Consider the following 25,673-nt stretch of genomic DNA (forward strand, 5'->3'; position numbering starts at 1 on the left):
CAATTCCTGCCACTGTCTGCAAGGAGTTTGTATATTCTTCCCATGACCATCTTTGTTTCCTCGGGGTGCTCTGGTTTCCTCCCATGTTCCAAAGATGTACGAGTTACTGTTAGTACGTTTCGGGCATGCTATGTTGGCACTGGAAGCATAGCGTCACTTGCGGGCTGCCCCCCAGCATATTCTCAATTCAAATGATGCATTTCATTGTATGTTTCGGTATGCAGTACGTGGGACAAATAAAGCTAATGTGGGACATAGCCTCAATATTCAGGGGAGTAGGTTTAGGATGGAGATGAGGAGGAACTGCTTTTCCCAGAGAGTGATTAATCTATGGAATTCTCTGCCAGTGAAGCAGTGGAGGCTACTTCAGGAAACATATTTAAGACAAGATTGGATAAGTTTTTGCATTGTATGGGAATTAAGGGTTATGGGGAAAGGGTGGAGATGAGACCGTGGTCAGATTAGCCGTGACCTTATTGAATGGCAGAGCAGGCTCGATGGGCCAGATGGCCTACTCCTGCCCCTATTTCTTCTGTCCTTATGTAATATTTAATCTTCATGTTCTCATTATCAAACAATAATCCACCAGCTCCAAATGTTCCCCATTGCTTCCTGCTCAGCTTGAACTGGCGTGCTGCGGAGGACATGAGCAGTGCAGTTGTGCAGTCAGGAAAGCTGACTCACACCTCCAGCACCGGGGCTCAATCCTGACCTCAGGTACTGTCTCTGTTCTCCCTATGAGTGCATGGATACTTCCTCTCGGTGCTCCTTCCACATCACAAAAATGTGTAGGCAGGTAGTTTAACTGGTCACAGCAATGTTAGCATTCTTCATGAGAGGACTAGAACATAAAAGCAAGCAAGGATGTAATGCTGAGACTTTACAAGTCATTGATCACACTGTATTTGGAGTATTGTGAGCAATTTTGGGCCTCTGATCTGACAAAGGATGTGCTGGCAGTGGAGAGGGTCGAGAGGAGGTTTACGAGAATGATCTTGGGAAGGAAAGGGGTGCACGGAATGGATTTGGGCCTGAATTCGCTGGAATTTAGAAGAATGAGAGGGGTTCTCATTGAAACCTACCGAATATTGAGAGCCCTAGATGGAGTGGACATGGAGAGGATGTTTCCTACAGTGGGGACGTGAGTCTAGGACCAGAGGGTGCAGTCTCAGAATAGAAGGTCATCCCTTTAGAAAAGAGATGAGGAGAAATTTCGCTAGCCAGAGGGTTGTGAATCTGTGGAATTCATTGCCACAGATGGCTGTGGAAGAGAATAGGGCTGAGAGGGAGATTTAATTTGCCAAATGGACTAATTCTATTTCAATGTCTTTTGACAGGGGTTCCTAACCTGGAGTCCACATAAGGATCTATGGAATAAAAAAGGTTGTCTTATTGTTTTAAATATCACCCCCACCCCCCTCCATTTTCATTTTCAAGAACTCTTCATCACATGTTCTCAATATTTATTGCTTATTTATTTATTATTATTATTGTTTCTTTCTTTTTGCATTTCAGAATCAGAATCAGGGTTATTATATGACGTGAAATTTGTTAACATAGCAGCAGCAGTTCAAAGCAATACATAATCTAGCAGAGAAAGAAAAAAAAATAATAATAAATAAAATAATACATAATAAATAAACAAGTAAATCAATTATGTATATTGAATAGATTTTTTAAAATGTGCAAAAAACAGAAATACTGTATTGTTGCCTTTTGCACATTGGTCGAACACCCAGTTGGTGCAGTCTTTCCTTGAAGCTGTTGTGGTTATTATTCTATTTTGAATTTATTGATTAGGCCTGCAAGAAATTGAATTTCAGGGTTGTATATGGTGACATACTGTGCACATACTTTGATAATACATTTACTTTGAACTTTGAAGTCTGCTGACCATTTAGATTCTGGAGCGGGAGAGGGTTGATCAGACTGTAAGGAAAATTAGGTGGCCTTGGATTGTTTTAGTATAAACAGGGTTGACGTGGACTCCTTAAGCTGAGCCATCCATTTCCATTCTGGGTCTCTCTATGTCTCTAATAAGTAATGTCTGTTACATGGCTTTATAAGAAATGCCAAATAATTTTCTTGGAGACAATTTCACAAGCGGCAGACAATCCGGGGTGGATAGATTGTCTTTACAGTGAACACAAAGGATGTCATTAGCGACTTTGATTAGAGTCATTTTGGCACAGGTTCAGAGATGAAAACAATCTGCTTTCGTAATGAGTGCACTGTAAACGACAGCACTTCATGCAGGAGTTAATCACACCGTGGGACAGACAAGACCAAAGACACAGTATTTGTTTCTGGAGTTGGAATCTTAAGCAGCGATAGTGAATTGAGAGAAGTTTAGTTGCTTACTTGTTTTAAAAGGAAGATTGAAAATGTGGATGAGCAGAGCCACAACAACCACCTCTCCCTCAATGTCAGCAAGACCAAGGAGCTGATTATTGACCTTAGGAGGAGGAAACCAGAGGTCCATGAGCCAGTTCTCATCCGGGGATCAGAGGTGGAGAGGGTCAGCAACTTTAGATTCCTCAGTGTTATCATTTCAAAGGACCTGTTCTGGTCCTACACACAAGTGCCATTATGAAGAAAGCCTGGCCACACCTCTACTTTCTTAGAAATTTGCAAAATTCAGTATGTCATCTAAAGCTTCGACAAACATTTATCGATGTGTGGTGGAGAATATATTACTGGTTGCACCACAGCCTGGTATGAAACACCAATACCCTTGAATGAATAAGCTTACAAAAAGTAGTGGATACAGCCCAGTCCATCACAGGTAAAGCTCTTCCCACCATTGAGCATATCTACATGGAGCACTATCACAGGAAAGCAGCATCCATCATCAGTGACCCCCACCAATCAGACCATGCTCTTTTCTCATTACTGCCATCAGGAAAGTGGGACAGGAGCCTCAGGATTCACACAACCAGGTTCAGAAACAGTTGTTACCCTTCAAACATTAGGCTCTTGAACCAGATGGGATAAACTCATTCAGCTTTACTTCCCCATCACTGAATTGTTTCCACAACCTGTGGACACCTTTTCAAGGACTTCTCATCTCATGTTCTTGATATTTACTGCCAATTTATTTGTTGTTATTATTATTATTACTTCTTTTTTTCTTTCTTTTTGTATTTGCACAGTTCATTGTCTTATGCACACTGGTTGTCTGACACATTCCATGACACATGCCGGTGATATGTGTCATTCTGATTCTGATTCTATCCATCCTGTTAGGTGTGGTCTTTCATTGACTCCATTGTGTTTCCTGTATTTAATGTGAATGCCCACAAGAAAATGAATCTCAGGGTTGTTAATGGTGACATATATGAACTTTGATATTGCATTTACTTTGAACCTTTTGTGAGAAAATGTTTGCATTTTACTTATCACTTTCAGAGGCAGAGACGCAGTCAGGAGAAAGTGCATACAAGATAAATTGCAAGAATGAATCAACAGCAATTTACATGAGACATCTTCAATGTTGAAAGTGCCTTTTCAAGGCAATCCCTGTCACGATGATAGATTCTGCAGTTATTAAACAAGTTCATTCTTATCAGGAAGATCACTGCCTGCCATTTTAGCTTTTCATCTGCAAGTTGACAAATGTCACAAGCTGGTGATGTGTAGCCCGAAGGTGGCATTTTCTGGCATCGCATTCACATTCCTATCTCCTTTCAGCACAATTCCTTTCTGACCAATCTGACATAATTTGAAACTACCAACTGTTAAACTACACAATATTAACTATAATGTAAAATGATAATGAGATCAGAAACGATTCAGAAGGATGTCACTGGGACTAGATGGCCTGTATTAGAAAGAGGGGCTGGTTAGGCTGGGGCATTTGAGGCATAAGCAGCTGAGGGGTGACCATATTGAGGTATATACAATTATGAGGGGCACAGACATGGTGGATGGTTACAGTCTTTTTCCAGAACTAGAGGGCATAGAACACAGAATAGTACAGCACAGTACAGGCTCTTCGGCCCACAATGTTGTTCTGACCCTTAAACCCTGCCTCCCATATAACCCCCCACCTTAAATTTCTCCATATATCTGTCTAATAGTCTCTTAAATTTCACTAGTGTATCTGCCTCCACCACTGACTCAGGCAGTGCATTCCACACACCAACCACTCTCTGAGTAAAAAACCTTCCTCTAATATCCCCCTTGAACTTCCCACCACTTACTTTAAAGCCATGCCTTCTTGTATTGAGCAGTGGTGCCCTGGGGAAGAGGCGCTGGCTGTCTACTCTATCTATTCCTCTTAATATCTTGTATACCTCTATCATGTCTCCCCTCATCCTCCTTCTCTCCAAAGAGTAAAGCCCTAGCTCCCTTAATCTCTGATCATAATGCATACTATCTAAACCAGGTAGCACCTGGTAAATCTCCTCTGTACCCTTTCCAATGCTTCCACATCCTTCCTATAGTGAGGCGACCAGAATTGGACACAGTACTCCAAGTGTGGCCTAACCAGAGTTTTATAGAGCTGCATCATTACATCGCGACTCTTAAACTCTATCCCTCGACTTATGAAAGCTAACACCCCATAAGCTTTCTATAACTACCCTATCTACCTGTGAGGCAACTTTCATGGATCTGTGGACATGTACCCCCAGATCCCTCTGCTCCTCCACACTACCAAGTATCCTGCCATTTACTTTGTACTCTGCCTTGGAGTTTGTCCTTCCAAAATGTACCACCTCACACTTCTCTGGGTTGAACTCCATCTGCCACTTCTCAGCCCACTTCTGCATCCTATCAATGTCTCTCTGCAATCTTCGACAATCCTCTACACTATCCACAACACCACCAACCTTTGTGTCATCTGCAATCTTGCCAACCCACCCTTCAACCCCCACATCCAGGTCGTTAATAAAAATCATGAAAGTAGAGGTCCCAGAACCGATCCTTGTGGGATACCACTAGTCACAACCCTCCAATCCGAATGTACTCCCTCCACCATGATCCCCTGCTTTCTGTAGGCAAGCCAATTCTGAATCCACGTGGCCAAACTTCCCTGGATCCCATGCCTTCTGACTTTCTGAATAAGTCTACCTTGTCAAATGCCTTACTAAAATCTATGTAGATCACATCCACTGCACTACCCTCATCTATATGCTTGGTCACCTCCTCAAAGAACTCTATCAGGCTTGTTAGACACGATCTGCCCTTCACAAAGCCATGCTGTTAGTCTCTGATCAGACTATGATTTTCTAAATGTGCATAGATCCTATCTCTATGAATCTTTTCAAACAACTTTCCCACCACAGACTGGTCTATAATTACCTGGACTATCCCTACTACCTTTATTGAACAAGGGGACAACATTCGCCTCTCTCCAATCCTCCGGTACCATTCCCGTGAACAACGACATAAAGATCCTAGCCAGAGGCTCAGCAATCTCTTCCCACGCCTCATGGAGCAGCCTGGGAAATATTCCGTTAGGCCCCTGGGACTTATCCATCCTAATGTATTTTAACAACTCCAACAACTCCTCTCCCTTAATATCAACATGCTCCAGAACATCAACCTCACTCATATCATCCTCACCGTCATCAAGTTCCCCCTCATTGGTGAATGCCGAAGAGAAGTATTCATTGAGGACCTTGCTTACTTTCACAGCCTTCCCACCTTTATCTCTAATTGGTCCTACCTTCACTCCTGTCATCCTTTTGTTCTTCATATAATTGAAGAATGTCTTGGAGTTTTCCTTTATCCTACTCACCAAGGCCTTCTCATGCCCCCTTCTTCTCTCCTTAGCCTCTTCTTAAGCTCCTTTCTTGCTTCCCTATATTCCTCAATAGACCCATCTGATCCTTGCTTCCTAAACCTCATGTAAGCTGCCTTCTTCCACCTGACTAGATTTTCCACCTCACTTCATCCTACCATTCTTTATCTTCCTCACCGGAACAATGATGGTCCCAAGAATGATCGCAGGAATCAAAGTGTTAACGTATGAGGAATGTTTAATGGCTCCAGGCCTGTACTTGCTTGTTTAGGAGAATGAGAGGGGATCTCATTGAAACATACTGAATATTGAAAGGCCTATAGTGGACATGGAGAGGATGTTTCCTGTAAGAGGGAGTGTAGGACCAGAGGGCACAGCCTCAGAATAGAAGGTTATCCCTTCAGGGATGAGGAAGAATTTCCTTAGCCAGAAGGTGGTAAATTTGTGGAATTCAGTGCTAGAGACAGTTGTGGAGGCAAGTTATTGGGTATATTTAAAGCAGAGATCGATACATTCTTGATTAGTAAGGGTATCAATGGTTACAGGGAAAAACCAGGAGAATAGGGTTGAGAGGGATAATAAATCAGCTATGATGGAATGGGAGAGAAGATCTGATGGATCAAATGGCCTAATTATGCTCTGAAGTCTTATGGTTGTATGTTATTAACTACACCATCCCCAGTTTTTTGGAGGGAGAGGTATTTTAACCGAAATGTTATAAACAGAAAAGCAAATAAATCATTCCCCTTCCCTAAGACCTTCAATATGTCGGCTAGTAGCAGTGCAACTGCCTACAATTGTCCCATGGGTGGAGGCTAAGGTGAAATTTGCCAAGGCCCATGTGCCAAGTGATGTTCAATTCATGTTTGGACAATCACTCAAGCTACTGTAGGAACAAGAATAGGCCATTCAACCTGATTAGCTATTCAGTAGAAGATAGTGAAATTACGTATTTCTGTCTTTTGTTTAACTTTTGCTATGTCTGCCTAACAACAAGGCATCAGAGTCTACAGCATGGAAACTAGACTTTAAATCCATCAAGCATCCATGCCTACTCACTCCATTTGTTATTCCCAACTCATGGACACTGCCTCTTATTCCTACCCGCCACTCTATTTTTGTAATTTATAGTAATCATTATGTTTTGCAACGTACTACTTCCACAAAATAAACTTCACGTCATAAACACCAGTGGTGTTGCAGATGCTGGAATTCCAGAGCAAGACACAGACACAAAACGCTGGAAGAACTCAGCAGGTCAGGCAGCATCAATGACATTTTGGGCTGAGATCATACAGCACTAGTGGAAAGGATTGGGGAAGAAGTCTCAGATCATGCAAGTCAGGCAATGATTAACCTGATTCTACACATTCCCATTAGATCTCCTCAGGTTTGACCTACATATTTGGGGCAAATTAAAATAGCCAATTAACCTATTAACGCCAGTTACAGAGAGAACATGCAGATTCCACACAGACAGAACCAGAGGTCAGGATTTAACCCAATGGACTGAAGCTCTGAATCAGCAGCTCTACCAATAATGCAACCCTCATACCTCATGAAAAACATGCTATCACTCTGGTTATTTTCCCCCTGAATTGACCTCAACAATATTGGAGGGAGAAAGGTTTTTATATAGTGCTTTTCACAGAGTTTTATCCAGCAATTGTCATATACACTTCTTAAACATATTATCAGCTGCCTTTCGCCCTTGACAGCATTCTTCTAATAGGACCACCAGACAATGGTCTGAGCCCACCATAAATATGCTTTGACTTAGACAACAAAGCTGGAACAGACAGACCATATATAAAGAAAATACGACCAGTGCGAGTGAAGTTGATTGTGCCAGTTGAAAGAAAACTCATTAAGATAAGAGATTTGGTGTGGAACTGATTAAAGGGAAGGCTTTCAGCCACAGCTTCTTTGGCTGTGAAAGTGTCTTTGATTGCACGTTGATAGCAGCATACCCTTTGTGTAGACCAGAGGCAGAGAAGGCCATCGATGCACTCTTCGTCAAGTATACTGGCAACAAACTATTACTGTGCATGTTTTCTTAAGGTGTAATTTCTTCTTTTATAGGGATCCGACCAGCAACTGAAAGTTGCTAGGAAGTAACTGCGTATGTCCAATTACACAAAATCTGAAAGCAGCAAACAAACATATAACCACAGTTAGAACTTTCAACATACTCTAGTTGGCTGCTTTTTTGCTAACTCCTGCACCTAATAAAGTGGCCACTGAGAGTATTTCTGTATGTTTGTGGTTTTCTGTATGTGCTGTAGTCCATTCATTTTATGGTTTGATGTGTTGTGCATTTAGAGATGTTTTTCCATACTGTTGTAACACGTGGTTATTTGAGTTACTGTCATCCTCCTGTCAGCCTGAACCAGTCTCGCCATTCTTTGACCTTTCTCATTAATAAGGCATTTTCACCCACAGAACTGCTAATCACTGAAATTTTTTTTTGTTTTTATGCACCATTCTCTGTTAAGTCCAGAGGCTTTTGTGCATGAAAATCCCAGGTCAGCATTTTCTGTGATACTCAAACCACCCCATTTCTTGGTTGGTGCGGCTCTAACGAAACCAAATTTCCCTCGGGATTAATAAAGTATATCTATCTATCTATCATTAGGCACCAACAATTATTCCACAGTCAAAGTCACTTAGATCACATTTCTTCTCCATTTTGATGTATGGGCTGAACAACAGAACCTCTTGACCATCTCAGCATGCTTTTATGAATTGTGTTGTGGCCACATAATTGGCTGATGAGACTGGCATCAAAAAGCAGGTGTACCTAATAATGTGGCCACTGAGTGTAATTTAAAGTACATACCAATGCAAGATTAAGTCTTTTGATTGTAAGCTCCCAGTATAGAAAACATGCTTACAGACAGTAAACAATGAAAATTAGAAAATTCATCCTTCATGAATTCCCATGAATTATGGACATAATTAAAATTAGTACAGGCATTACAGTATTGGTTATAAATGTGGCTTCTCAACAGAGCAAGTACATTTCATTGTCTCAGTGCAAAACCCAGCACAGGAATCACATGCTAGCTGTGGTTCTATTGTCGGAGTCAGAAGATTGTAGGTTAATGTCCCACTCATGCATATGATCCATGTTGACATTTCAGTGTGGCACTATGAGAGCAACTTGCTGAAGGAGCTTATTGAGCCAGAGTCGTACAGTACAGAAACAGGCCCTTCGGTCCATCTTGTCCATGTCACCCAGCTACATCACATAGCCTTCTATGCTTTGCTGATTTAAGAAGCATTTAGACAAGTACTGAGAATACCTGCCTCTTCAATCAATGCATCCCTGTTAACTTCTAGAATCAGAATCAGAATCAGATTTATTATCACCAGCATGTGACGTGAAATTTGTTAACTTAGCAGCAGCAGTTCAATGGAATACATAATCTAGCAGAGAAAAAAATACAATGATAATAATCAATAAAATAATAACAATAAACAAGTAAATCAATTACATATATTGAGTAGATTTTAAAAAATGCAAAAACAGAAATACTGTATATTAAAAAAGTGAGGTAGAGTCCAAAGATTCAATGTCCATTTAGGAATCGAATGGCAGAGGGGAAGAAGCTGTTCCTGAATCACTGAGTGTGTGCCTTCAGGCTTCTGTACCTCCTACCTGATGGTAACAGTGAGAAAAGGGCATACTCTGGGTGCTACAGGTCCTTAATAATGGATGCTGCCTTTCTGAGACACCGCTCCCTGAAGATGTCCTGGGTATTTTGTAAGCTAGTACCCAAGATGGAGCTGACTAGATTTACAACCTTTGCAGCTTCTTTCGGTCCTGTGCAGTAGCCCCTCCATACCAGACAGTGATGCAGCCTGTCAGAATGCTCTCCATGGTACAACACTCCATGGTATTCCACCCTCTGAATGGAAAGATTACCCTCCAAAACCTCTACTTCTCACCTGAAACCCACGCTCTCCTGTCTTAGACAACCCATCATGGGGAAAATTAGTGCCTTCTTTCCTAACAATCTCATTTTTTATATATCTCTTATCAATTTGCTGGTTCATAAACTCATAGAAAATGCTCCTCCATCTCCCCAACTCCAATCCAAAAAGCCTTTGTACAACTTGAAAAACCTTGACTCCTACACACTGAATGGCGCCAACACTGGGACACCAACATGCCCCCCCCCCCGCAGAGATCTGATCAATGACCCCATCTCACCTCTTCTAAGCTTTACTGCAGCTACCAGAAAAAACTGGACAGCTGTAAATAGACTCAGAAGTCAAAATGCCAGAACAGCACAAACACTACTCTGATGGGACACCGGACAAACCCCAGCTTGCCCCTGTGGTGTCCCAACCCAGGACGTCCTCCACCTGGTCCATACATGCCCTCTAGCCAAGATCCAAAATGGCTTTGCCATGATCCATCGACGTGGCCATGAGCTGGAGGAGTGGCTTGAAAAAAAAGTAGAAGTGCGAAGAGAAAAACCCTGCCATACAAAACAACAACTTATATATCACTATTTACTACCCCAAGATTTATTTTCTTGCAGACATTAAAACAGAGAAATACAATGGTATCAATGAAAAAGGCTGACAATCAATGAGCAAAAGATGACCTGTGTAAATACAAAAAGTAAATAAATAATACTAAGAGTCCTTGAAAATGAATCTAGACGAGTCCCCTCAGCCTCCTCTATTTCAGTGAAAGCAAACACAGCCTATCCATTCGTTACTTATTAAACCAAGTCTTGTTTCTCCTCTTGGGCGAAGGCAAAAGACTCCTGGTGCCATTTTGAAGAGGACTAGCAAGTCCTATGAACCTCTCTGCCAAGTATGATCCCACAAGCAACATTGTTTATGCACATCATTCGGTCTGTATGAGAACGATGTTTGTGAGATTTTCATGCATAAAAATTAAGTGGCTCATTTCCTACATAGCAATGATTAGGATATCACAGTGAAGATTTTTTTTGCTTCTCAGCTGCACCACCCAGTTTCAATCCTGTCTTCTAATTCTGACTGTCTGGATTTGAAAGGAATCCTTGTGATCACATGGGTTCGTTCTGGGTGTTCAGGTTTCCACCCACATCCCAGCAACATACAACATTTACAGTGGTCAAAGCAACACTCACAACACGCTGGAGGAACACAGCAGGTCGGGCAGCATCCGTGGAAATGATGAGTCAACGTTTTGGGCCGGAACCCTTCGTCAGGACTGAAGAGGGAAGGGGCAGAGGCCCTATAAAGAAGGAGGGGAGGGTGGGAAGGAGAAGGCTGGTAGGTTCCAGGTGAAAAACCAGTAAGGGGAAAGATAAAGGGGTGGGGGAGGGGATAGGCAGGAAAGGTGAAGAAGGAATAGGGGAAAACACAATGGGTAGTAGAAGGAGGCGGAACCATGAGGGAGGTGATAGCAGCTGGGGGAGGGGGCTGAGTGAAATAGGGATAGGGGAAGGGAGGGGGAGGGAATTACCGGAAGTTGGAGAATTCTATGTTCATACCAAGGGGCTGGAGACTACCTAGACGGTATATAAGATGTTGTTCCTCCAACCTGAGTTTAGCCTCATCACGGCAGTAGAGGAGGCCATGTATGGACATATCCGAATGGGAATGGGAAGCACAGTTGAAGTTGGTGGCTACCGGGAGATCCTGTTTGTTGTGACGGACGGAGCGGAGGTGCTCGATAAGGAACTCAGCAGGTCGGGCTGAATAGTGGACCTCCGCTCCATCTGCCACAACAAACAGGATCTCCCACTAGCCACCCCCTTCAACTGTGCTTTCCATTCCCATTCGGATATGTCCATACATGGCCTCCTCTACTGCCATGATGAGTCTAAACTCAGGTTGGAGGTGCAACACCTTATATACCATCTAGGTAGTCTCCAGCCCCTTGGTATGAACATAGAGTTCTCCAACTTCAGGTAATTCCCTTCCCCTCCCTTCCCCTATCCCTATTTCACTCTACCCCCTCCCCCAGCTGCCCATCACCTCCCTCATGGTTCCGCCTCCTTCTACTACCCATTGTGTTTTCCCCTATTCCTTCTTCACCTTTCCTGCCTATCCCCTCCCCAAGTCCTTTATTTTTCCCCTTACTGGTTTTCTGCCTGGAACCTACCAGCTTTCTCCTTCCCACCCTCCCCCCATCTTCTTTATAGGGCCTCTACCCCTTCCCTCTTCAGTCCTGACGAAGGGTTCCGGCCTGAAACGTTGACTCATCATTTCCATGGATGCTGCCCGACCTGCTGAGTTCCTCCAGCGTGTTGAGAGCGTTGCTTTGACCCCAGCATCTGCAGATTATTCTGTATTTACAGTGGTCAGTTTGACTACCCCAGTGTTTAGACAAGGTGGTAGAATTTTGTTGGAAGGGTGGGGGTGTAGGCTATAGGAATGTAGGGAGAATAAAACAGGATTACCATAGGATTCAGTCGAATGGGTGCCTGGTTCAAGGCTCCGTGTCTTCATGACTAAAAATAGCTAGAAGTTCATGGTCTTTGAACAACATAAGGTTCTGAAAAGTCTTTTGCAAAGTCTTTTGTACTTTCTTAATGTAGGGAACTTCTAAGTGCCTGGCCCTACAACATATTGCACCTGACATATCTTAGATTTAGTCACCAATATTGTGGCAGAATTGACTAATCCCATTGGGACCATGAATTATGAAGTATTTTTGCCACTTCCACTCATTTGCAGAAAGCTGCATATCACTGCTGGATGAGAACATCCCAGCCTTTAAAACTATTTTCAGAAGATGATGGGGTAGAGTCAGCCCAAATATTGTAAGTGGAAGTTGTGGTAAGCAAGGATAACCTGGGTAGTTGTAGTCAAGCAAGACCTTTGGACTGACACTGCTGGAAACACCTTTGCTTACTACAGATAGCAAAGGTTGGAGTGCGAGCGGCAGTGTGTACTCAAGCCAGACGACTGAGGCGCCTGCAATGAGACTTTTACAGAAAGGTCTCAATAAAACATAGCATCTCTTTACAGAATAGGGATGCCAGAGACAGATGAGATAAAAATAACGGAAATATGTGAAACATACTCAAAAATTAAGGTGCAATTGTCTTTACTAACTTCAAAATATCATTGGTTGTCCACTTGAAGCTTCGATTGACTTTTAGTTGTGAATGCCAATTGACCTTGAGGTAAGGAATTTAAACATATGAAATTTACAAAGTGGTCAATATCAGTATCTGATAAGCTAATTGCGTATAAAAATAGCAGTTTTATGATCAGACTTCAGAACAGTGTGGGTGACAGGGGCCCATGCCGTTCTCCTTGTGCACAAGTAAAATAAAAGTAAGAATGCATGGATTCTGAGCTCAGCTATTTTAGTTATCTTATTTTATTTAGACTATAAGACCATGATATAGGATCAGAATTAAGTCACTTGGCCCATCGAATCTGCTCAACCACTGCATCATGGCTGATCCAATTTTCCACTCAGCCCTAATTTCCTGCCTTCTCCACGTATCCCTTCATGCCCTGACCATTCAAGGATCTATCAATCTCTGCCTTAAATATATATAAAGACTTGGCCACTACAGCTGCCTGTGGCAAAGAATTCCACAGATTCACCACTCTCTGGCTAAAGAAATTCTTCCTCATCTCTGTTCTGAAAGGACGCCTCACCATTTGGAGGCTGTGTGCAAGAACTTTCTCTCTACTTATGGTACCTTCACACACCTTGACATCTGGAACTTGCACCATACTGCTAGTGTACTCCACAGTGAAGACTCATGCAAAATACCTGTTCAGTTCGTCTGCCATTTCATTGTCCCGCATTATTATTTCTCCAGCATCATTTTCCAGTGGTCCGATATCCACTCTCTCCTCTCTTTTACACTTTATGTATCTGAAGAAACTTTTGATTTCATTTATTATTCATTTTATTATGTTTGATGCCATGACATAGCAGGTTCCGTAATGCGCTGGGGCAGGATGGCATGGATAATTCACACAGGGGTAAATCCACTCCCATTTTGACCTCTGTCTCTCTATCCTGTTGAGTTCCAACGTTAGTTTGAGGAACAGCCGCTCATTTTTCCCCCTGGGCATACTGCTTGTTGCCTAACTATTATTCTGCCTAGTCCCATTGACCTGTACCCAGACCATAGCCCTTCATACCCCGCCCCCATCCATGTACTATCCAAACTTCTCTTAAATGTTGAAATTGAGCCTACATTCACCACTTCCATTGACAGCCTATTCCATACTCTCACCACTCTGAGAAAACAAGTTCCCTTAAACTTTCTCCCATGACCCATGTTCTAGTCTCTCCCAACCTCAGTGGAAAAGTGTGATTGCAGTTACCCTATCTATACCTCTCACAATTTTGTATACTTCTATCAAATTATCTTCAGCTACACTCAAGGTAATAAAGTTCTACCCTATTCAACCTTTCACTAAAACTCAGGTCCACAAGACCTAGCAACGTCCTTATAAATTGTCTTTGTGCACATTCTTGGGTTCCTCCATGAACTTATTCCTGTCTTTTTTTGCTCTAATTTTATGTTTTTTTTTTATGTCTATGAATTGTACTGCTGCTGTAAAATGACAAATGTTATGTCGTATGAGATAGTAAGAATAAATTTGATTCCTATTGATTCAGAAGTCTCAGCTACCAGTTTAACATGCTCGTGTCAAGACCGGCCAATTCTGACACCTGTACTCTCCTCACCAGCAACTGCAGTGATTATGCCTCATAGTCTTGTCAATTTATTTTCTCCTTACAGCCTTTATACCACTCTCCTGGCAGGTGAGGAGTGATTAATGGGTGCGCATAACCCTTTGTCTTCCAAATGTATCAATTGCACTTCCTTCTGCTGGGCAATCTTGATTTTCACTTATGACATATATTACTCTATTTTCTCTCCCCCTTTCCTCCTGTCAGCAACTTGAAGCATGTTTGCTTTCACACTTTTCTTGTTCTGACTTGAGGCATGAATGGTTTTGGCCCGAAATGTTGACACTTTATTCCTTTCTATAGGAACTGACTGAGTTGCTGAGTTCCTCCAGCATTCTGTGTGTGTTTCCCTAGATCTCCAGCATCTGCAGAATTTCTTATGTTTATGACTTGAAACATTAGCTCTTGTTTCCCTTTCCACAGGTGCTCCCTGAGTATTTCCAACATTTTCAGTTATCTATAGGTTTTTGCTTTTTAATGATGTAGAACCCTTTGGTTTCGGAGGCAACTGAAATAGGCAACACAACCTTTATAAAACATTGGTTAAACCACAACAGAAGTGCCATATCTAGTTCTCGTCATACTCAGGGAGAGTGCAGAAGTTTAGTTGGAATGAACCCATCAAAAAAAGTATTTCAGCTGTTAATTTGCAATTGGAAAATCAGGAGTTGTCCCTTCTATGAAGAACTGCAGTTCAGTGCATCTGGTGCCGATGTTGTCATCTGGGAAGCTGGAGGTCTTCCAGAGTTCCCATATCTCACACAAAGAGCACACCACAACCCCTGGAACCATCCTCTGTGCTATGACTATGTATTAACACATGAAGAATGAAGAAGAGACTTGTGAGTTACGTACCTCACCCAAGGTTGTTCTCTCCGAACCCTAATGAGCCAAAGCCTCTGCACTGTAACACTGGTCAAATCTGACAGTGGCCAATCTGCTTGTCCCTGCCTTATTTTTATTTTCCCTTGTTAATGAATTGTTATTAGACTGGGCTGTTAGAAAACACCAAAAGCCCTTGAACGTTCCTTTTTAAATCTCATTCATAGACCTGTGAATTGTCTCCTGTCACACTCTTGATACAATTGAGCTGCCGACAAAATGCCAAACGCCCACAAATGATTTGTTTTAAATCTCACTCACCGACCTCTCTGCTGCCTCCTCTCTTGCTGCTGATTTGATTGGGCTACCAGAAAAATGGTGAAAACCTATGAATGCTCCTCTTTGAATCTCATTCACAGACCTGTAAACTGCGCTCTTTCTCACTCCTGACTTGTTTGGCCACCAGAAAAACGTCAAAAGCCCATGAATGCTACTTTTTAAAAATCTAACTCACGGACTTGTAAGTTGCTTCCTCTCTTGCTCCCAAATCGACTGGGCCACCGGAAAATTGCTGAAAGCCCACTAATGCTCCTTCTTAAATCTCACCCACAGACCTGTAGAATTGCCTCCTCTCTCACTCCCGGTTTCATTGGGCCGCAGGGAAACAAAAAACGTTGATGAACCACTGTGACGCTTGATGACAAAAATAAAATTACTGAAGAGTTTTGAGATAAAGCTCCTCCACCCCCCCCCACCCTTAATATAGAGAGGGCACTTAAATTAGTAAGTGAAAATAAAATGGTGGAAATGCTTTACAAGATCAGACAGCAGAGGAAAAGAGTTAATGTTTTCAGGTTAATCTCTCCTCAGTGGGTAAACAAGTGAGACAGGCTGGATTGCAGTTCCTGAGCACTGCCGGGAATTCTACAATCATTTTATGGGACACTTCTCTCAGGGTCTTGGACTAAATATGTGTTTTTTTGTGTAACTTTTTTTTTGCTCGCTATTTTGAACATGCTGTGTATGTCTTGCACCTTGGCCCCTGACAGATGCTGTTTTGTTCACTGGTATTCATGGGTGGTTGAATGATAATCAAATTCAGGTTTAATTTTGATTTTGTATTTGAGTATTTGTGCCACAGCGAGAACAAACGAAATTTCTGTGATACAGTAGCAATCAAAATTTATGTGACCTCCCGGCCAGTTAATGAGTAAATGGGGGAACATCATTAAGAAAATAATTTAAAAATAACAAATAATATGCTGCAACTGTGCATGGCAGAACACAACAACTGCTGAAAATTCTGAAACAAAAGAATGCTGGTTATACTCGATCAATCAGACAGGATCTGTGGAGAGACAAAAGCTTACTTAGAATTGCAACTGTAATCATGATATTACTGCCTTTAAAAGGTGGTAGAAAATGAAATAATTAGATCTTTCAATTAAGAATTTGACAGGTAATAAAAATAAGGTATTTGCAGGGATATGGGGAAATAGTGAGGTAATAGAACTTAATGGATAGTTCTCCCTGGAGCTAGGCACAGATTAGATGGGCTGAAGAGCCTCCGTGCTTTTTTTTCATCATTCTATGATTCATTATTGCCAATTTGAGTTATGAGCGTAAACAGATTAACAAAGACATTTAACCACTATGTACATTTACAAAGTATCATACCTCTTAGCAAGATAAACCTGTTTATAAACTTCACAAAATAGCTTTAGAGCATAAAATCCTGAATATTACATATCTGTCCAGGTCAGTCAGCGTGATCCACTTATCCTGATTGCCTTCAATTTAGAAGCTGCAAGAGGAATAGGGTGGTGGATATACTTACCTCAAAATGAGATCCAATCAAAAAAACAATTCAACACTAATCACTCATCATGATTAGTTCAAGGAACATTCAACCAATCATGAGTAAAATGAAAAAGATAAAGAAACTGGAAGACTGACAATTCATTATGTGACTTTTCGAAGAGAGAAGAAGCAAGTTCACAAGCTCCTAATTTGCATGCATTAACCTGCCTGGAAGAACATTTGATCGCACTTTGCAAGAGCAAGCCATATCCAAAGACTTAAACTGGCTGTTGGCATTTTGATCCATGCTTCCTATATTACAATGATGATCACCTTCCAGAACTATTTAACTGGTCATATATGTAGCAATTTGTGATATCCTGAGGTCCTGAAAAGTCCTTTGCTAATCAAGACTTTCTTCAAATCTTGAAGTTGGTGCTTAGTGATTAATCTTCTACATATACTTTTGTTCCTTACATCTATCAATAAGTAACTCACTCAGTCTTCTAATTCCTTGTTATTATCACGAGTAATTAAATATTCTGAATTTCATGATCTGACTTGTGACAGTTTTCCGTGCTGCTGTTTTCTCTTAGTAATCAAAAGTGTGAACAATATTAGATGTGTGGTTTGCATAGTAAATTATGTTCAAATGTTAGAAATAACATTTAACGTTCTTTCATAGTGATGACATATATTAAGTACCAAATCGACATTCAGCTTCCTTAAACTCTTCAACTTGATCTTTACATAATTCCATGCCCTCTGAAGTAAACAGTACTTCTCCAAATTAAATGTCAGCTGGCATTGTTTATCTAATTACAATCTCTAATTAACATTGCTTTCTTTCTCAAACTCAGTTGCCAATATTACCTGTTAATTTAACTTGCATTTCCTGAAGTAATATTAAGTAACAAAAACAAATTATAGAATGGATTCCCTCTAGCTTTCTTGTTCTGTATGTCAAAAGAATGGATTTGGAAAACAGATCTGTAATGAGACAGGATCAATGATAATACAAGCATATAGGAGCATCTGGGGATGAGTGATCATAATTTTATATTGAGTTTGTGGGTGATTCAATTAAATCTAAAACTAAGGTCCTATTTCAGAATGAAGCAAATTACATAATTATTTAAAGTTAACTACAGTACTGTTTGCACAGTTGATGACAAAAAGTTGAGAACTTTCAAGGAAATAATTCTTAAATTTAATATGAATTTGAAGTAGGAGTAGGTAATCAGTCCCTCAAGTTTGCTCACCAGTTAAGATCTTTGCTGATCTGACTACAACCTCAACACTGTATTCCTCTCTTTCCATAGTAACCTTTCAGAACATCTATCTCTATCTTGAAATTTGGAAAACTGCCTTTTGAGAAAAAGGTCAAAAGACTTATGAAGTCATCTCAGTCTTGAATAGACTAGCCACTGCTTTTAAACAATGACAACCACCCCCCCCACCCCCCGACAATTGGTGCACTTACAGAGCTGATAGAGCTGCTGGCTCAAAATGCCAACACTCCAGGCTTGATCCTGCCCTCTGGTACTATTTGTATGGAGACTGCACATTTTCCCGGTGGTCACATGAATTTCAGACATGTACTCTGGCTTCCTCACACATCCCAAAAACGTGCATGTTGGCATGTTGGACACTGTAATCTGCACCCGTTGTGTAAGTGAGAGATAATGTCTGTATGGAGTTCTGAAGTCATACAGAGCAGGTTGATAACACAAATGATGCACTTCACTTTGTTTCAATGTACACGTGATAAATAAATCTGAATCTTGAATCGTATGGCCCATTAAGACCGCACTATCAATTTTTCATAAAATGCTATTATTTAAAATTCTCTCCACATCTTTTCAACTATTACTCACCTACACACTGGGGAAAAAATTCAGTGACCAATTAACTTAACAACCCACTCCTCTTTGGCATATGGAAGGAAGCAGATGCATCTGGAGAAAACTCACGTAGTCACAGGGAGAGCTTGCAAACTCCACACAGACAACATCAGAGGACAGGATTGAATCAGGGTCTCTTGTTCTTATTATTGTCTTCACTATCTGCATTACAATGTATCTTTGCATTGACAGCAAATTTACCAGCCATACCTTCAAAGTTCAAAGTTCAAAGTAAATTTATTATTAAAGTACATATATATTACCATAGACAACCCTGAGATTATTTTTTTGGTGGTATTCACAGGAAATACAAGAAACACACTAGAATCAATGTACGACTGCCCCCCTTCCCACAGGATGGACAACAACCAATGTGCAAAAGACAACAACTGTGCAAACATAAATGAGATAAATACATACATGCATACGTAAATAAATACTGAGAAAATTAGTAGCAGAGTCTTTGAAAGTGAGTCCATACGTTACCTTACGGAAACAGTTCAGGGATGGGGTGAGTGAAGTTGAGTGAAGTTATTCCCTCTGGTTAAAGAGCCTGATGATAGAGAGGTAGAACCTAGTGGTGTGAATTCTGAGGCTCCTGCATCATCTTCCTAATCGCAGCAGTGAAAAAAAAGAGTATGACCTGGATGGTGGGGGTCCTTGAAGATGTATGTTTCTTTCCTGCGACAGTGCTCTATGTGGATGTGCTCAGATGTAATCAACAGTGATGATGGATTTACCCATGATGGACCAGGCTGTATCCATTACATTTTGTAGGCATTTCCTTTCAAAGGCATTGGTGTTTCCATACCAGGTCATGATGCAACCAGTCAATATATTCTCCACCACACATCTATAGAAGTTTGTCAAAATTTTAGATGACACGCTGAACCTTCACAAACTTCAAGAAAGTAGAGGCACTGCCGTGCATTCTTTATAATGGCACTTACATGCTGGACCCAGGACAGATTCTCCAAAATGATAGCACTGAAGAATTTATAATAGTTGACCCTCTCTGCTTCTCAAGTCAAGTCAAGTCACTTTTTATTATCATTTCGACCATAACTGCTGGTACAGTACACAGTAAAAACGAGACTTTTTCAGGACCATGGTGCTACATGAAACAATACAAAAACTACACTGAACTACGTAAAACAACATAAAAACTACACTAGACTAAAGACCTACCCAGGACTGCATAAAGTGCACAAAACAGTGCAGGCATTATAATAAATAATAAACAAGACAATAGGCACAGTAGAGGGCAGTAGGTTGGCGTCAGTCCAGGCGCTGGGTATTGAGGGGTTTGATGGTTTGGGGCAGGAAACTGTTACATAGTCTGGTCATGACAGCCTGAATGCTTTGGTGCCTTTTGCCAGATGGCAGGAGGGAGAAAAGTTTGTATGAGGGGTGCGTGGTGTCCTTCATAATGCTGTTTGCTTTACGGATGCAGTGTGTGGTGTAAATGTCTGTAATGGCGGGAAGAGAGACCCCAATGATTTTCTCAGCTGACCTCACTATCCGCTGCAGGGTCTTGCGATCCGAGACGGTGCAATTTCCGAACCAGGCAGTGATGCAGCTGCTCAGGATGCTCTCAGTACAACCTCTGCAGAATGGGGTGAGGATGGGGGGTGTGAGATGGATTTTTCTCAGCCTTCGCAGAAAGTAGAGATGCTGCTGGGTTTTCTTTGCTAAGGAGCTGGTGTTGAGGGACCAGGTGAGATTCTCCGCCAGATGAACACCAAGAAATTTGGCGCTCTTAACGATCTCTACAATGAGGACCGGCTCATAGACCTCCAGTTTCCTCCTCCTGAAGTCAATAATCAGCTCTTTGTTCTTGCTGATATTGAGTGGGAGACTTTCAATCTCCTTGATATATGCCGATTCATCACCACCTTTGATCCAGCCAATTACAGCGGTGTTGTCAGCAAACTTAAATATGGCATTGGAGCTGTGCTTAGCCTCAAAGTCATAAGCATAATGTGAGTAGAGCAGGAGGCTAAACCCACAACTTTGTGGTGCATCTATACAGATGGTGATTGTGCAAGAGAAGTTGTCGCCAATATGAACTGACTGGGGTCTACAAGTGAGGATATCGTGGATTGAGTAACACAAGGATGTATTGAGGCCTACGAATTGAAGCTTATTGATTATTTCTGAGAAGATGACGGTATTGAATGCTGAGCTGTAGAGCACCCTGATGTATGCAGCTTCACTTTCCAGATGTTCCAGGCTTGAGTGAAGAGCCAATCAAATGGCATCTGCTCTTGACTTCATGTTAGGCAAATTGGAGTGGATTTATGTCGCTTGTCAGGCAGGAGTTAATTTGTTTCATCACCAACATCTCAATTTATTTTATCACAGTGGATGTAAGTGCCACTGGACGATAGTCATTGAGGCAGGTTACCGTAGTCTTCTGAGATAATGGTATAATTGAAGCCTGCTTGAAGCAGGTGAGTACCCCAGGCTGCCAAAGCGAGAGGTTAAAGGTATCGGTGAGTACTCCTTCATCCAAGCTAATTATATAAATCGAAAAAGCTTAATATCCTAGTACCAATTCCTATGGTAAATCATTACCTGCTGAACAGAAAAGTATGTATAAAATATTTATTCCACTACATAAAAATTCACAGGAAAATGGTCCTGTCATGGCCAACAAGAATATACTGATGAATGATTTTTGATCAGGAACATGAACTGTTTCTCTTTCCACAGAGGCCTCCTGACCTGCTGAGTTTTTCCCACATTTTTCTGTTTTTATTTAAGAGCTGTCAATGTGAAGAGTAAGTCTAAAGAATTTGAAAATTTGGAATTCAGGAATAGTTGATAAAGAGAGAAAAATATATAATATGATCATGAAGCACCAGGAGACAAAAACAGATTGTAAAAAATCACTTACAGTAAAAAGGATGAGATTAGCAAAAATATGTCAATTTTTATCAGGAAAAGGCAAGAGATATTATAACAGAAATAACGAGATAGCGAAGATACAGTATAAACAAAAGCTTCCTTACTGATGTTTTGTTGATGATAATGTTCTTCTTTCCAAACTAAATTATCAGATTGAAATCAAACGCACTATCTGAATGGGAAGATTTCCAAGCTAAATTACCAGATTAAAATCAAATACTGTATTTAAATGGGTAGATTTGAACTTACAATACACCATAGTCCAGTAACTTTGTACTCGTTCTCTATTATAGCTGCTGTGTTGTTGTCTTGTCTTCTATCTAGAACATACTTTTAAAATATTTTCATTGTGCCTAGTTCCAGCGATTATATATGACTAGTTAAATATAAAACAGAAAAGTTTCTGCAGTACATTTTATTGAATCTTAAAACAAGTGTACCTTAAATGGCCAATTCAACAAATAACTATGAAATTTCTGCTTTAAAATATATACTCTATGCTGCCACAGTCACGCTGGTCAGTTGGTTCTGTGCTTTTCCAAATGTCCTTGCTATTTTCCATTGAATTCTGAAGAGGCAATCTCCGATTTGAATGCATAGTAAATTAACTTCAACTGCTCAATTCCTTCCTTGATAACATGTGATCTTTAAAAACCTTCAGGTTTCTCTTATAATCCAAATTCTTTTAAACTTGCTCATTACCAGTGTATTTATAGACATGCATGACATTTCTTCTCACATGCCCTGGTGTCCTAATTTTATTTTCTATTGTCTGTTTCTGACTCACTCCTTCACATTTTTGTATGTATATTTTTCAATGCTTCGTACATTGCAAGTAATCTTGACCAAGAACCTTCCATCAATGGCAAACTGGTGTTGATACATAAGGAAAGACCATACTTGCATTGTGTGGATCTCCTGTGCCAACTTGCTCAACAGTGATGATACCAACTTCACCAGCGAGTCTTTTCTCCTTTTTAGGACAAATCATGCTGGGGTAACAGGATGATAGGGGTGGGGAGAATGCTAATAAAAATTGAGACAGCTGATGAGTTACAGTCTCAGCATAGCTGGCTATCAAAAATGTTGAAAACCTAAGTGTTTCTGAGAAATTCAGAAATATTCCAGATCTATTTTCTTGTCAATTCCAACAAATAAGTTATGGTCTCCAGAAAAACTTTTCTGTGTCTTATACAAAATACATATTCCTTTGCTTAAAATCTCTAATTGATGTTCACTATTGCCTCATTACCAAGTCTGAAAGAATCCTTATACCCTAAGTAATTTTGAGAAAATCAATTTCCTATGTTAATGAATCTCCACTAAGTACTTAAAAGAAACATAAAGCATCTTTTGGGAGACGCTAATGTTAATCTTACCTCGCTCTTCACAAAGACAGCGCACAAATGATCTAACTTATCTTCTATAGTTCTATGTCAAATAATAACAACTATTTGGGATCTTAGAAAGATGTAAAGTAATCTAAAGTTCAGGTGATGTTACATATAGGAAATTCCATTGATCAGTTTTACAAGTAAACATCTATTTCATAGCAACACCACTCCCTAGACCCCGGTTTCCCCTGTACATCTGTAATTAGTCCATCAACTCCCCTTAATTTTTTGCCTCTCACCAACACCGTGGGGTAATTTACAGTGGCCAGTTAAACTATCAACATGCATTTGGAAATTTAGGATGTGGGAGGAACACAAAACACCCAAAAGAAGCCCAGGAGAATAGACAACACTGGCTATCAGGAACAAACAAGGTCCCTGAAGCTCCAACAGCCATTCCAATTTCTTCCTACTTTTGCTTATAGTAGCCAAGCACATCCAAAAATGTAAGGTTAACATGTAGATTGAGTTGTTGGTAAGGAAGGCAAATGACATGTTAGCATTCATTTTGAGAGGACTAGAATATAAAAGCAAGGATATATTGGTGAGAATTTTCAAGACATTGGTCAAATCACACTTGGAGAATTAAGAGCAGTTTTGTGTCCCTTTATCTAAGAAAGGATGTGCTGGCATTGGAGGGGTCCCAATGAAGTTCATGGAATGATCCCAGGAATTAAAAGTTAAACATATGAAGAGCATTTAATAGTTCTGAGTTTGTACCTTCTGGAGTTTGGAAGAATGAGGAGGGATCTCATTGGAACCTGTTGAATATTGAAAGGCCTAGATAGAGTGGACATGAAGAGGATGTTTCCTATAGAGGGGGAGTCTAGAACCAAAGGGCACAGCCTCAGAATTGAGGGATGTCCTTTTAGAACAGAGATCAGGATTTTTTTAAGCCAGAGGTTGATGAGTCTGTGGAATACAATGCCACAGATGGCTGTGAAGGTCAAGCCATTGGTTATATTTAAAGTGGAGATGGAGAAGTTCTTAATTAGTGAAGGCATCTAAGGCTAAGGGGAGAAGGCAGGAGAATGGGGTTGAGAGAGAAAATAAATCAGCCATGATTAAACAACAGAACAGAATCGATGGGTCGAATGGCCTAATTCCGATATTATGATTATAGTCTCTTATACTAAGGAAACAATCAGATGGTGCAACTGCACTGCAACCAGAAAAAGGCTTCAGGAAAACCTGTTCTGGACCATTGGATGCAATTTTGAAGAGAACACGGAGTCTTATTGTGGCCCAGAGAAAGCTTAACAGAGATGCAAAGCAATGCTGATGGGAGCCCGAGCATCAGTGTTTTCCACCTTTATCTTGCAAAGCTGACTGATGTATCAGGATAATCTTGCATTTGAAGATCAGAGAGGAAATCACAGATGTTGCAGTCAATAATTTGGACCTGCTTAGAGTCTGCAGTGTTGTGAGCATTCTTCAGTCCAAATCAGCCTAATGTAATTTCAGGCGCTCTTGAATTGATTGTGCTATGACATATAAGAGTGACCTTTATCATTTCTGCTCAGCAAACTGATTGGTCCTAAAGAATGCCCACACACTGTGATGTCCTCATGGGACATAGAAAATGCTATTTTGTTAAACTTCTAGTTTCTGATCTAATCCCTTTGCTACTGTTTTATGTTAGAACTCTAATGAATTTCTTCACGGATTCACTAAAACCTGCTACCTATTTCGTACTTGTGAATGATTTTTCAGCACATCTCTGCTGATCTGATGAAGATCTCTACTGGAAATCAGGTATTCCCTGGAATGGTCATGGAGTGATGGAAAAATGATGGATGGCTCACCGTTGATAGCTAACTTCTCTGGCAGTGCTCATGCCAGACCTCTGCTGATATGTTATCTTAAGTCTTGAAAATGATACAATCAGGGATTCTTTTGACTGAGGTACATAAAGTTCTGAGCAACATCACTGCAGTACAGTACGTATAGTTTGGGTAGACTCTCCATGTCAGAGGTAGATAAAACTACAGGATGCATGTTGAGGGTAAGGGATAAGAGATTTATAAGGAAATTGTGGGGGACTTCCTTCATCCGGCTAATGGGGTGTACCTGGAATACACTGCCTGAGAGAATGGTTAAAGCTGAGTAGCTGAAAACATTTAGGAAGTGTCTGGATGTGCACTTGAATTACTAAATCATAGAGGACCATGGACCTTGTGCTGTGTGATGGAGTTACTATGAATGGGAGCCCATTGATCAGCATGGTTGAGTTGGACTGAATGGCCTGTTTCTCTATTGTATGATTCTAATAGTCTTCTTTAACGTCATACACTGTAGATAGCAGATCCAACACCATCACAAAAAGCTGATCCCTGCCACTTCATCAGACTCTACTGGGCACCATAAAATGGATAGAAATTCCCAGATCCAAGTTCTCCGCAGACTGGCTTTGATCA

The 25,673-nt window shown here is 40.8% G+C and overlaps 1 protein-coding gene across 3 annotated transcripts in view; it reads right to left on the reverse strand.

Annotated features, from left to right (window-relative positions):
- gabrg3 (gamma-aminobutyric acid type A receptor subunit gamma3) overlaps positions 1–25,673 on the reverse strand; it is a 775,666-nt gene that overhangs the window by 476,132 nt on the left and 273,861 nt on the right. The window lies entirely within an intron of this gene.

The sequence above is a fragment of the Mobula birostris genome, chromosome 7 (assembly GCF_030028105.1).
Source record: "Mobula birostris isolate sMobBir1 chromosome 7, sMobBir1.hap1, whole genome shotgun sequence".
Taxonomy (NCBI): domain Eukaryota; kingdom Metazoa; phylum Chordata; class Chondrichthyes; order Myliobatiformes; family Myliobatidae; genus Mobula; species Mobula birostris.